Source organism: Geotrypetes seraphini, chromosome 6 (genome assembly GCF_902459505.1).
Source record: "Geotrypetes seraphini chromosome 6, aGeoSer1.1, whole genome shotgun sequence".
Taxonomy (NCBI): Eukaryota; Metazoa; Chordata; class Amphibia; order Gymnophiona; family Dermophiidae; genus Geotrypetes; species Geotrypetes seraphini.
Window position 1 is genome coordinate 102665134 of NC_047089.1, and position 14768 is coordinate 102679901.

The following is a 14768-nucleotide window of genomic DNA, read 5'->3' on the forward strand; positions in this document are numbered from 1 at the left end:
CTGGGCACGATGGACCACTGGTCTGATCCAGCAGTGGCAATTGTTATGTTCTTATGAACAACCTGTCTTTATCTACTAAGTCTATTCCCTTCATTATCTTAAATGTTTTGATCATGTCCCCTCTCAGTCTCCTCTTTTCAAAAAAGAAGTGACCCAGTTTCTCCAATCTTACTGTATGGCAACTCATCCCACCCCTTAACCATTTTAGTCAATCTTCTCTGGACCCTTTCGAGTAGTTTCATGTTCTTCTTCATGTACGGCGACCAGTGCTGGGAGGAGCAGTCCTAAGCCTATGAGAGCAAAGGTATCTGCGGATATTAACAAGTCACTATACCTTTGCTCTCATAGGCTTAGGACTGCTCCCAACTGGGCTTCCATTGGCTAAGAACTGCTGAGTCTAGAGGTAGACAGGGCTTAAAACACACATTAGACGCTGAGTAGCCCCTCTAGTGTGCGCACTGATCTACTCTTTGGGTTTTTGCCATATATTTGTGACTTGGATTGGCCTCTGTGAATATGGGATACTGGACTAGATTGACTATTGGTCTGACCCAGTAAAGGCTATTCTTATGTTCTTATTCAGCAGCCATCTCACACTGACTATTATCACTTAGTGCTATTTAGCCAGCCAGAAGCTATTCTTGGCCAGTTCAAAAGTACTAAATATCAGGCTGATTCTAACTTGGACATTTTAATTCAGAAGATTTATCTAATGATATTGGTGTTCTTACATATATATTAGAATCAGGAGAATGATGATTCATAGAAAGACAATTCATAAAATGACAATTTATAGGGCAACAACTGGTAGGACAACAATTGGTAGGATGTACAAAGTCCCTACCAATTGTAATACTATGAATTGACTTCCTGGCTGCATTCCACAGATTACCATATTTTCACGTAGATAACGTGCACCCGTGTAAAACGCGCACACGGGTATAGCGCGCGGAAAACACAAATTTATGTACAGAAATTTTTATATACCGCGCACACCCGTATACCGCGCATGCTGCCCGACTCTCCTTTCGCCCTCCCCGACTCTCCTCTGGCCACCCCGACTCTCCTTTCACCAGCCCCGACTCTCCTCTCCCCCTTGAAGTCCTGTCCCCACCCTGAAAGCCTGATGCCCCCGACGTCCGATTCACCCCCCCTGCAGGACCGCTCGCACCCCAACCCAGAAGGACCGCTCGCACGCACCCGCACCCCCACCCTGAAGGACCGCTCGCACCCCCACAGCCTCCTGACCCCCCCATCATGTAGAAGCTCCTACCGGTGTCCTGCTGCTTCCTCTTGGCGGTCCCGCCCTTTCTCTGACGTCAAGCCCTCTTGCCCCGCCGACTCCTCGACTCCCCGACATGATCAGGGCAAGAGGGAGCTCAAGCCCTCTTGCCCCAGCCAACCGCGGCACCCCCGACACGATCGGGGCAAGAGGGAGCTCAAGCCCTCTTGCCCCCCCCGACTCCCCGACACGATTGGGGCAAAAGGGAGCCCAAGCCCTCTTGCCCCGCCGACTCCCCAACTCCCCGACAATATCGGGCCAGGAGGGAGCCCAAGCCCTCCTGGCTCTGGCGATCCCCCCCGCTAGTTGTTTGGGCCAGGAGGGAGCCTAAGGCCTCCTGGCCCTAGCGACCCCTCCCCCTGCTAGTTGTTCGGGCCAGGAGGGAGCCCAAACCCTCCTGGCCACGGCGACCCCCTATCCCCACCCCGCACTACATTACGGGCAGTAGGGATCCCAGGCCCTCCTGCCCTCGACGCAAGCCCCCCTCCCCCAACGACTGCCCCCCCAAGAACCTCTGACTGCCCCCCCAGCCGACCTGTGACCCCTCTGGCCGTCCCCGACACCCCCACCCCCTTCTCCGTACCTTTGTGTAGTTGGCCGGACAGACGGGAGCCAAACCCGCCTGTCCGGCAGGCAACCAACGACGGAATGAGACCGGATTGGCCCATCCATCCCAAAGCTCCACCTACTGGTGGGGCCTAAGGCACCTGGGCCAATCAGAATAGGCCCGGGAGCCTTAGGTCCCTCCTGGGGGCGGAGCCTGAGGCACATGGGCCCAACCTGACCATGGGCCAGGGGGGTAGCGGGTCGGCTGGGGGTCAGTCGGAGGTTCTTGGGGGGGCGGTTGTTGGGGGGAGGGGGGTTTGCGTCGAGGGCAGGAGGGCCTGGGATCCCTCCTGCCCGTAATGTAGTACGGGGTGGGGGTAGGGGGTCGCCGTGACCAGGAGGGTTTGGGCTCCCTCCTGGCCCGAACAACTAGTGGGGGGGGGGTCACCAGGGCCAGGAGGACTTGGGCTTCCTCCTGGCCCGAACAACTAGCGGGGGGGTCCCCAGAACCAGGAGGGCTTGGGTTCCCTCCTGGCCCGATATTGTCGGGGAGTTGGGGAGTCGGCGGGGCAAGAGGGCTTGGGCTCCCTTTTGCCTCGATCATGTCAGGGAGTCGGGGGGGCAAGAGGGCTTGAGCTCCCTCTTGCCCCGATCGTGTCGGGGGTGCCGCGGTTGGCTGGGGCAAGAGGGCTTGAGCTCCCTCTTGCCCCGATCGTGTCGGGGAGTTGGGGAGTCAGCGGGGCAAGAGGGCTTGACGTTAGAGAAAGGGCGGGACTGCCGAAAGAAGCAGCGCAGGCGCAGGGCTCACAGAAGGGCTGGGACCGCCAAGAGGAAGCAGCAAGACACTGGTAGGAGCTTCTACATGATGGGGGGGTCAGGAGGCTGTGGGGGTGCGAGCGTTCCTTCAGGGTGGGGGTGCGGGTGCGTGTGGGAGTATGTGCGAGCGTCCTTCGGGGTGGGGGTGCGGGTGCGTGCGAGCGGTCCTTCGGGGTGGGGGTGCGAGCGGTCCTGCGGGGGGGTGAATCGGACGTCGGGGGGGAACTATGTAAAAAAATTTTGTATAACGCGCAAGGTTATGCGCGGTTTGTAAAAACCACGTATAACGCGGGCGTTATATGCGTGAAAATATGGTACTTCTTATATGTACCACTGCTTCCCTCCACCAACTCCACAGGTACTGCTTCTTCACCCACCACCTCCCTGTACATCACTTCTTTGGTGGGGCCACTGATGGGTCCTGTGTTAGCTCCTCGGGAACCGCTTTTTCATCTGCCACCTGCCCAGGGCCACTGACAGCTTCTTCAAAGGGGCTGACGATGGTTCCTGCGTTACCTGGAAGCCTTTTCTCTGATGTCACAGGGAAGCTCCCTTCAATGTCAGAGGGAAGGCATCCTTTAGAGCCCGTGAGAAGCTTTTTTGGGCAGCTGTGGCCTCTTCAACAGGGCCATCCACAAAAGTAAATATTTCAGTATCTACCATTTGAGGGAGAAAGGGATGTATGGAAAGGAGGCAAGTGCAAGTAGAGTCAACTTACAGGCCGGAGCACAAGCACTTGGGAGAGAAGCAGCTTGGGAGGGAAGCACCGGCACTTGGAGGTGAAGTGACTTGTTCCCATCCTTAGCAGGAGACAGGTAGGAGCTGGAAATGCCATCTGCAGTACAGCTTTAAGCTACAAAACAAGAACCCAAGGGAAGGTATCCTTCAAAGCCTACGAGAAACTTCTTTGAGCAGCCACGGCATTTTCAACAGGGCAGCTGAGAAAAATAAATATTTCCATGAGGAAGGAAGGAAGAGAGGGGATACAAGTGTCAGTAGAGTGATCTTGCAGGTCATAGGGGAGATGGGACTCACTAACATTTGGAAGTGGAGCAGCTGTTTTCAATCCTTAGTGGGAGATGGAGAGGGAGCTAGAAGTGTTGTCCGTGGTACAGCTGTAAGCTGAAAAAAAAGGAAAGAACCAAAAAAGACACAGCCAAACAAGCCAGGTTATTTTATGTTTTATACCAAATGTCATAGATCCATCAGAATCACATCAGTCCTGAGTACTTTACTGAAAAATACAAATTTTTATAATAACAGTTAATACCGAGTGAAAACATTTCTTAGTCCAGTATAGCCATAGGAAAAAAAAAAAGCTATTGGAAATGTACTATAAAATAATATTAAAGCAACAAAACTGCAGAATTGCATAATCGGTTAGTTCTTGCTAGTTTTAGTTATATTAACATACTGTCTGGGAAAGGATTTTTTTTATCATGAATTTTCATTAATATGATTTGTTAAAGTTTCTGGCTATGTGAAGAATGTCACCTGACAATAAAGAAAAGAGATTAGATTTTTGTTTCTGCATGCTATCCATGTCTCTAGAAATTAGTTATCTCTGCCTACTTAGAGGGCATCAGATGCTGTAACATAACCAGACAAAACACATTTTTCACTAAAAGACTTTCAGAACAGGAGCATCTGTTTTATGATGGAAGGAAAAGGAAGTTAGATTACCTGTCGGTGCTAATATAAGCTTTGCAGTGTATTCTGGCCTTCCTCATGAAGTGATCGGAATCATTATACCAAGCACAATGCTATGGTGATTTGTTTCATTGGCAAATCTGTGCCTTTTGATTTATTCACATCTGCACAGGGGCTGGATTTAAACAAGCTCAGTAATTCACCTCTGCATTCATCAGCATCTTGAGTTATTTCACACAAAGTAGGATTAACAGTGTATACCTTAAAAAAGAACATCTCTGCCTCTGTAGAATCAAAGAAAACCATCCCTTAATGTCATTGGGTCTCATTTTCAAAGCACTTAGATACACAAAGTACCAAAGTTACTTCTGGTACTTTATGTGTGTAGATGCTTTGAAAATGACCCTCCCCCCCCAATATGCATTAAGAATTTTTTGGATACTGGGAAATATCTATGATGCATCAAGCTCATATTGAAAAATATATTATTATGCATTCCTTTAAGAGTCTGTATTACTAATCAATCCCAATACTCTCAAAATCTTATGGCACAGCAAACATACATTCCAAGAGAGACGCACAGAGCCTCTTAAAAGGTTCACCTAAATGTTGATGGGGTTGTTCAAAATACCCAGGTCCAGTACATCTATCAGCTTTCCCTTGAAAAAATCATCTTGAGGTAGGAAAAAGCCTCAGAGCCCCTCCTCCACCAACCAACAACAAAGTTAATGAAAAGGTGGAGACTATCACGAGGTAAAGTCTAGAGGGCTTAATTCCTGGACTGATTGGCATCATATGGTCTAATATAACTGTGGCTTTAAGAATTAAAATGACATCTAGTGCAGCTGCAATTTGCTATCCAATTGAGAGGCTTTATAACAGGATAAAAGAGGCGGGGCTGTTTTCTGTTCTCTGTGTTTGAGGAGCAGCCATGATGAAACGCGATGTTCCTGTGAAAGTATGTTATGATGGTTCTTTTCATTTTCCAGAAGGATTTTTCCATATAGTGAGGAATATACATATACAGATGTTTTGTATTTTATAGGATTAATTACCTCCACATCCTGAGGCAGCTAATGATTAGCAAAATGCTGGCCATCTTCGGTGTGTGGTGTGCTTCTAACTTTAGATGAGCATTTCTCCATTACAGTTATAAGAAAACTTTTTGTCAAAAGATAAATCTTTTCATGGTGGCTTTATTCAGGACCTGAAGATTTGCATTGTACAAGGCTTTTTCCTAGTAAAATATCAATCGAGGAGGTTTTTTTATGCCAATAATTTAACTTTACCCCATGATAGTCTCCACCTTTTCATTAACTGTGTTGTTGGTTGGTGGAGGAGGGGCTATTAGGTTTTTGTTGAAGAAGATTCTAATAGAACTGTTTAGAGACTCAATAATACACTGCTTGCAGATTCAAACTTTCTTGAAGAATTTCAGATAAAAATGAATGAGTATTTTCAACTCAACACCTCGGAGGAAATCTCTTTGGAAACTCTATTGGATGTGTTTAAGGCCACTATGCGAAGGCAGATCATTTCATATTCGGCGCATGTTAGGAAATTATTGAGATTAGAGCTTTCCAAGTTAGAACAAATTATTACTGCCTTAGAATTACAATTGGTTTTTAAATGGGATCATGATACCTTGAATGCCCTGATGAAGGCTAAATATAAATACAGTGGTACCTCGGTTTACGAGTGCACCCGTTTGCGAGTATTTTGCGAGACGAGCAAAATATTCGCAAAATCGGTGCCTCGTAAACCGAGCTTGCCTCGATTTGTGAGCGGCGCCCCCCGTGATCCAGCACCCTCCCCCCCTGTGATCCGGCACCCCCCCGCTTGCGTTGCACCCCCGCCGCAATCTTAAATTCCCCAGACCCACCCGAACACGCTGCATTCCCCCATCTCGGAAAGAGTGTGAACTCGCTGGCCTTGAGCATGCACAGATGCTCAAGGCCCAGCAAAGAAGAGGACGAAGGTCTTCGGGCACCGGCACGCTGGTGCCGGTGGCCAGATGGGGGTAAGCAGCGTGTTCGGGTGTGTCTGGAGGATTTCAGATCACGGTGAGGGGTGCGACACAAGCGGGGGGTGCCGGTTCATGGGGGGGAGGGTGCCGGATCATGCGGGGGGTCTTTGGGGGGAGCAATGCCAGTTCTCGGGGAGGGGGGTAGAGCAGCGCTGCTGGCCTTGGGGGGTAGGGGTGGATGGGAACGTATCAAGCGAGCTTCCTTTAGTTCCTATGGGGAAACTCGCTTTGATATATGAGTATATTGGTTTACAAGCATGCTTCTGGAACGAATTATGCTCATAAACCAAGGTATCACTGTATAATGAAATTTGCTCACAATTGGTTAGGAAAGATTTGTTTTGGCAGCAGGCAGTGTATTATGGAAACTCAAATAAAGCAGGAAGAATATAGGCTAATTATCTTAAAGCTAAGAAAAAAAAGAGTAAAGATTGCGGCTATTACTGATGGACAAGGAAAAATTTTTACACACATTTCGGATGTTTTAAAGCAATTTTTGGATTATTATAAAGCTTTATATTCTTCTGAGCTATATTCAAATAAAGAAAACGAAAGAAGAAAATTTTTAAATTCAATTAATGGTCCAAAAATTCCAGAGCATATAAAGGAAAAACTTGAGGTGCCTATATCATTTACAGAACTCCAGTCAGCATTGAAGTCTCTCAGAGCTGGATCAGCTCCAGGTAGTGATGGATTCACAGTGGAGTTTTTTTAATCTTTTCAAACCATACTGTTACCTCATCTTTTTAAATTATATCATTCACAACTCACGAAAGGTCAGATATCAGGTACTATGACAGAAGCTTTAACAATAGTTTTGCCAAAGCCAAACAAAGATCCTATGTTGGTGTCAAACTACAGGCCTAGTTCTTTAATCAATGTAGATGGAAAAATTCTAGCTAAACTATTGGCTCTAAGGTTAGCTAAGGCTCTCCCTTACATGATTGGAATGCACCAAATGGGTTTCGTTGCTCAAAGACATTCTTCAAATAATACCAGATTGGCATTTCATATGCTAAATTTAGCAAAAACAATGGATGATCTGGCCTTCTCAGTCTCTTTGGATGCAGAGAAGGCCTTTGATCGTGTAGAATGGACTTTTATGTATCAAGCAATGAATTAGTTTGGAATAGGATCCAGATTCATTTAAATGATTCAAACTTTGTATAGTTTCCCTTCTGCCAGATTATATATTAATAATACATTCTCAGAACATTTTTCTCTGAAGAGGGGAGTTAGACAAGGATGTCCCTTATCTCCTTTGCTTTTTGATATTGTTTTGGAACCTTTGTTGTTGGCAATTCGACAGGCAAAAGAGATACAGGGAATTCTGTATGTGGGTCGAGATTATAAAGTTGTGGCTTATGCAGATGATATATTGCTTCTTTTGAAAAATCCTGAATCAACCATCCCTCATTTACTGGAATTGATTGATTTTTTGGAAAATTTTCAGGTTATAAGATAAATTGGAGTAAATATGAGGTTCTTCCATTGAATGTACATTGTATAAAAGCTTTATTTGATCCATTCCTTTGGAAGGAAGAGGGAATAAAATATTTTGGTATAATGATTCAAAAAACATTGGAAGATGCAATGACAGTAAATGAAAAATCCTTATTGTTGAAAGTTAAAGAAATGTGTGAACATTGGAATTACATATTTCTTGATGGGGGAGAGTCCAAACCATCAAAATGATGATTTTGCCTGTGGTTTGTTAACAAATAAGTATGTTCCCAATTTATTTCCAAAGTTCCTTTTATAAAAAAATTAAATGGGATTCTGCCAAAATTTTTGGGGTGGGTAAAACTGCTAGAATAGCCTTAGGGCTCCTTTTACGAAGCTGTGTTAGGGCATTAATGCACGGAATAGCACGCGCTACATTGCTGCGCATGCTAGACGCTAACGCCAGCATTGAGCTGGCATTAGTTCTAGCCACGTAGCATGCGGTAATATCCTGCGTGCGCTAAAAATGCTAGCACACCTTAGTAAAAGGAGCCCTTAGTATCTTTGCAAAAATCAAAATCGGCAGGAGGGGTAAATTTTCCAAATTTTTACAGGTATCATCAAGCCTTCATATTGCGTCAGGGTATGTATTGGATCCTTCCTGAACTCATGGAGAATCTGCCAGACTGGTTGATACTGGAAAGTCATCTTTTGGCCCCATTACATCTTAACCATATTTTGAGTATCAAGCTTCCTCGAATATACAAGGACAATATTATTCTTCAATCTACCTGGGAGACATTAAAATTTATTGATGCCTTAATTTCAGTTTCAGTACAATAATCCACTTGTCAATCCCTATGGTTAAACTCCAAGATAAAAATCGGCTAGCCTAAAATCCTCTGGAAACATTGGTTGCAGGCAGGCATACATACTTTAGATGATGTAATTTAGAATGGGAAAATGGTAAATTTATTACAATTGCAACAATCTTTCGGCAGATCAAAATCTCAAAGTTATAAATGGTTGCAGTTGAAACAGGCTATTTAGAAAGGATTTCCTGATTGGCATAACTTAAAAAATCAGTATAGCTTTCCGGGCCTATGTTTCCAGACAGATTTGCAAGGGCATCAGGCCGCCAAGTAGTATAAATTAGTATCGGAATATTTGAATAAGAAACCTAAAACAAGTTTAAAAGATATTTGGAGCTTTGAGACAAAGCAGCAGATTTCTGCTACTCAATGGCCATGGATTTGGACTTGGAGAATGAGATGTACAGCATCAGCATCTATGAGACAAACTTGGTTTTTTCTGTTATATAGAATTTTTTGGACCCCTGTTCATTTAAAAAAGTTGGATAGTTCAAAGTCTAATAGATACTGGCACTGTCATCTTGAAGTAGGGACACTGGATCACTTGTTTTATTGTCCCTTGATACTCAACTTTTGGACATCTATTTGGGGTAAAATTAATAAGATATCGGAGGCTTCTATTCCACTGTCTTATGACATTGTTTTATTTGGGACTTTATTGCAACCTAAGTGTCCAATTGATTCAAAGAAAAACAGACTGCTTCTTATTATGACGGTGGTAGCTATGCAGTTAATAACAAGAAATTGGAAGAACTGGGACAGATTGAACTTTAACTTTTGTGGGAAACTTTATGTCAATATTATAGATTTAAAAGAATGAATTCTGAACAAATGGGATTTAATAAAAAATTTAAGGAAACATGGGGTCCATTAGTGGAATTTGTTAAAACTGAGTAATCGAATAAGCCTTTAATTCCTAATTGACCTTCACATTCATCCAGGGAGGGAGGGAGGGAGGGGGGAATATACTGTGTATCATTATTTGTTTGAATGTAAGTGCTGTATAATGCATTAATTGATTGTATATTCTTTTCACTTTGTATTTGATTTGAAAATTAATAAAGAATTATAAAAAAAGAGCTCCTTCCACATAAAAAATTCCTAGATCTGTTGTCTGACAATCAAATATGCTTAAAAGAGGGAACATTCAGCAAAAAAATTCCCAAATTCTTAAGGGGCATTATGGACAATACATTCTGAGAATAGAGGACAATGCCTCTGAGGTTCCATTGTTTTATGTCTTATAAATTAGGGTCAAAATCTTTAAAATTGATCCTTCATTTAACAGGCAAATAGTGTAGTAGGGTTTGCAGAAAAAAAAAAAACTAGATTTGGAAAAACTATGCAAATTGCTTTTTCCCATTAATTTGATTGTGCTTAATCAGAAATATATATATATATATATATATATATATATATATATATATATATATATTTTTTTTTTAAAGCTCTGTTTTTCTTAGCACCCCCACCCCCTCATTTTACAAAGTCACTCAGCAAATGCCCCAAAGCCTATAGGCCTATAGGCCTATAGGATTTAGGGCTCCTTTTACAAAGCCGCACTACGGCCTTAACGCACTAAATAGCGCACGCTAGCTGCTACCGCCTCCTTTTGAGCAGGTGATAGATTTTTGGCTAGCGCATGCTAATCTGGTGCATGCGTTAAAAACGCTAGCGCACCTTTTTTAAAAGGAGACCTTAATGGCTTTGGAGCAGCTACTGCAGTTTCTCATGCTATCAGGCATTGAAAAAGAGGGAGAAAATTAGCTATTATTTTTGCTTAATAGAGTAAATTGTTTGGTATTACAGCTATATCTTTTGTTCTTACATTCAGCAATGATGCATTGCTAAAAATACAATGTGGGCCAGATTCTTTAATCAGCACCGATATCGGTGTGTTAGGACCAAATTTATTATATATATTTTATCTTTATGAATTTTGGAATAATGGATATTTACTCCCCCTTTTACAAAACCGTGATAGTGGTTTTTAGTGCAGGCCGATGCACTGAATGTTCCTTGCTGCTCCCGACTCTCATAGAGTTCCTATGAGTGTTGGGAGCAGCACAGACTATTCAGCGTGCCGGCTTGTGCTAAAAACCACTATTGCAGTTTTGTAAAAAGAGGGGCTAGTTAGATGTTAATTTTAAAACGGAAGACAGGGGAAGCTGTCTGTCTCTAAGTTGGCTCCTTGCAGTTCCTACAAGGAAGCCTGAATTTTTATTATTTTTTTTACTGTAGTTTTTTTTATTTTTTTTTTTTAATCATATTTGACTTGGAGCCTCACTCAGTACATGCTTGAGAAGATCCAAGGCTAGCCAATGTAGATACATGCAGCAGGGCAACATGCCTTTGTTCCTTGCATGCCAACATGGTCTGTTAAGCATAATAGACTAATAACGTATGAAGCTGCACTTATCTATCCCACAGGCTTCCAGTGCTGTCTGTATTTTCACTCCTGATGCCAGGGCACAGCTAGCACATTGTCTCCTAAGGCATTTAGGTACTTAAACCTTCATCAAGGGATTTGTCAGTACACACATTTGTCGGCGTCATGCTCAGAGAAAACCTCCTGCTCACTGCCTCTGGCCCATCAAAGGGATAGATAAGTGCAGCTTCACATGTTATTAGTGTATTATGCTTAACAGACTATTCTAAATTTAACTAACTTAGGGCTAGATTCACTAAGCTAATTGATCGTGTACCCAGTGCCGCCATCAGGGCAGTACTACCAGTCCTGCATTCAGGGGCCCGGAGCTGACGGGGCCCGGGCTCCCCCAGGGTCCTAGGCCACAGTTCTTCAACCGCCGGTCCGTGGACCGGTGCCGGTCCCAGTGGCGTACCTGGGGCACAGGAGAGAGCTGGAAGGGGGACCCGCGGAGCTCAATAAATCTCGAGCTGCAAGGCTCGTTTTCTGTTCCTACCTGCCCTGCTGCTCACATATAGCCGATCGGAAGTGTTCCCCGATGTCAGCGCTGACGTCGGAGGGAGGGCTTAAGCAAAGCCTGCCCTCCGACGGCAGCGCTGACGTCGGAGAATACTTCCAGTCGGCTATTTGTGTGTGGCAGGGCAGGCAGGAAACAGGAGACAAGCCTCTCGGCTTGAGCTCCGTTTTGCTGAGAAAGTTGCAAAGATGGGCTGGGAGGCAAACGCGGAACACAAAAGGGGGGAGGGAGTGTGTTTTGGACACAAGGCATGAACTTGGGAGAGAGGAAGAGAGGGAAAGAGATGCTGAGGTGGGGGATGGAATGGGTTTTTGGACACAGAAGGCATGGACTTGGGAGAGAAGAAGGGAGGGAAAGAGATGCTGAGGTGGGGGAGGGAATGGGTTTTTGGACACAGAAGGCATGACTTGGGAGAGAGGAAGGGAGGGAAAGAGATGCTGAGGTGGGGGAGGGAATGGGTTTTTGGACACAGAAGGCATGGACTTGGGAGAGAGGAAGGGAGGGAAAGAGATGCTGAGGTGGGGGATGGAATGGGTTTTTGGACACAGAAGGCATGGACTTGGGAGAAAAGAAGGGAGGGAAAGAGATGCTGAAGGGGGAGGGAATGGGTTTTTGGACACAGAAGGTATGGACTTGGGAGAGAGGAAGGGAGGGAAAGAGATGCTGAGGTGGGGGAGGGAATGGGTTTTTGGACACAGAAGGCATGGACTTGGGAGAGAGGAAGGGAGGGAAAGAGATGCTGAGGTGGGGAAGGGAATGGGTTTTTGGACACAGAAGGCATGAACTTGGGAGAGAGGAAGGGAAGGAAAGATATGCTGAGGTGGGGGATGGAATGGGTTTTTGGACACATAAGGCATGGACTTGGGAGAGAGGAAGGGAGGGTAAGAGATGGTTGTGTACACGGGGAATAGAAGAAAGGAGAATTTTTGGTCATAGGGAGGAAGTGTGGTATAGATAGTGATATACCAAGGTGGGGGAGGGGGGGCGGTCCTCCCCATCCCGGGTTTACGTCCCAAGGGGGAGCACAGCTGGCCACCCTCCAGTGTTCTCCCTAGGCCGGCAAACTGCGGCTCTTTAGCCTCTTGAGTGCCACCGCCGCCATCGGGAACAGGCCGGCGCCAAGTTCTCCCTGCTTTTCCCTGTGGGGCTGACCAACTCTCGCCACTCGCGTCAATTCTGACGTCGGAGAGGACGTTCTGGGCCAGCCAATCGCTGCCTGGCTGGCCTAGAACGTCCTCTCCGACGTTAGAATTGACATCGGGTGGCGAGAGTTGGTCAGCCCCGCGGGGAAGAGAAACAGGGCGAACTCGGTGCCGGCCTGTTCCCGATGGCAGCAGTGGCAGCCTATTCCCCAGTGGGGGTGGCAGCATTTTCCCAATGGTGGTGGCATAGGGGAGGGCAGGGAGAAAGAAAGAAAGGGGGGGGGGACAGAAAGCCAGAAAGAAAGAAAGGGGGCAGGGTGAAACAAAGAAAAATGGGGCACAGAGAGAGAGAGAAAGATAGACATACAGAACGAAAGAGGGTGTGGAGAGAGAAAGAAAGAAGGGGGCAGGGTGAGAGAGAGAGAAACAGACATACAGAAAGAAAGGGGCTATGGAGAGAGATAAAAAGAAAGAAGGGGCAGGGTGAAACAAAGAAAAAGTTTGGGGAGAGAATGAGGTCTGGAGGAGAGGAAGCATACAGGAGGCTGAAAGAAGAGAAGAAATATTGGATGCACAGTCAGAAGAAGAAAGTGCAACCAGAGACTGATGAAATTACCAAAGGTAGGAAAAATGATTTTATTTTCAATTTAGTGATCAAAATGTGTCTGCTTTGAGAATTTATATATGCTGTCTATATTTTGCACTATGGCCCCCTTTTACTAAACCGCAATAGCGTTTTTTAGCGCAGGGAGCCTATGAGAGTTGAGAGCAGCATGGGGCATTCAGCGCATCTCCCTGCGCTAAAAACCGCTATCGCGTTTTAGTAAAAAGGGAGGGGGAATATTTGTCTATTTTTGTATAGTTGTTACTGAGGTGACATTGCATAAAGTCATCTGCCATGACCTCTTTGAAAACCTGTGGAATATAAATGATAATTAACAGTTTCTCTGCGTACAGCGTGCTTTGTGTTTTTAAAATTTTATTGTTGGTAGATCATTTTGACTTGGCCACAAAGGTAAGGGGGAGGGAGGGGAGCTGCTGAAAGACATCTAGTAATCCTTGCAGGCTTGACTGTGCAGGGAATTATTTTTGCAAAATCATGTTTTGTTATGTGACTGGCATTATTTAGACTTTAATTTCTATGAATGAATAGAATGAAAATGATATAAATTACTTGCTTGTTTTTATGTGCGTGCGCTGAAGGAAAGTGGAGAGAGAGTGGGCTGAGGACGCTGAAGGGAAATGGGGAAGAGAGAGTGGGGAGAAGACGCTGATTTATAAATTGACAATTGTACAGAATATTGTTTCTTTTTTATATGCATCCATAGCTGCATGTTAATGATGTGCTCATATGCACTTATTTATCATCATAACATATACATCATCATTAACGTGCAGCTGTGGATGTGTAAGGACAGGCTGAGGAGGATGGATGGGAAGGAAGGAAGGTGCACATATCAACATATCGTACATTTTTAACATGCATGATGCAGCTATAGGCAAGCTGAGGAGGATGGGATCATGTGTATGTTCAGATATGCACTCAGATGTGTAGTTTTTTTCTGATATATTTATTAAGCTTACAGTATTTATAAAAACACATTTAATACTTGTTACAAAAAATATTGTGCAATTGTGATCTACTTCTGGCCTACAAAGGTCAAAAGAAATCCTTAACTGAGATTTTACATTCAAAAGTGAATTATAGCTACTAGCACTATTATTTATTAGTTATTTATTATGCAGATGTTTGTTAGTTTGTTATTAGTTCAGTATTAGACATATATTAGTTTAGAATAGATAGGTATAGATTAGTTTAGTTTAGGTTAGGTTAGGGCCCTGCTGAAAGAGTCTACCTTGACGTGGTTGCAGGCTTACAAATCTTTTGGTCAAAGAGTGCGGCGACAGAGAAAAGTATGTGTGTATTCGGCCCATGGAAGAAGGGGGGTCGGAGGGGGGGAAGGGGTGCGTGGGGGACCCAATAGGATTGCTCAATAAGGGGCCCAGAAATTTCTGATGGCGGCCCTGCGTGTACCGATAGGCTTG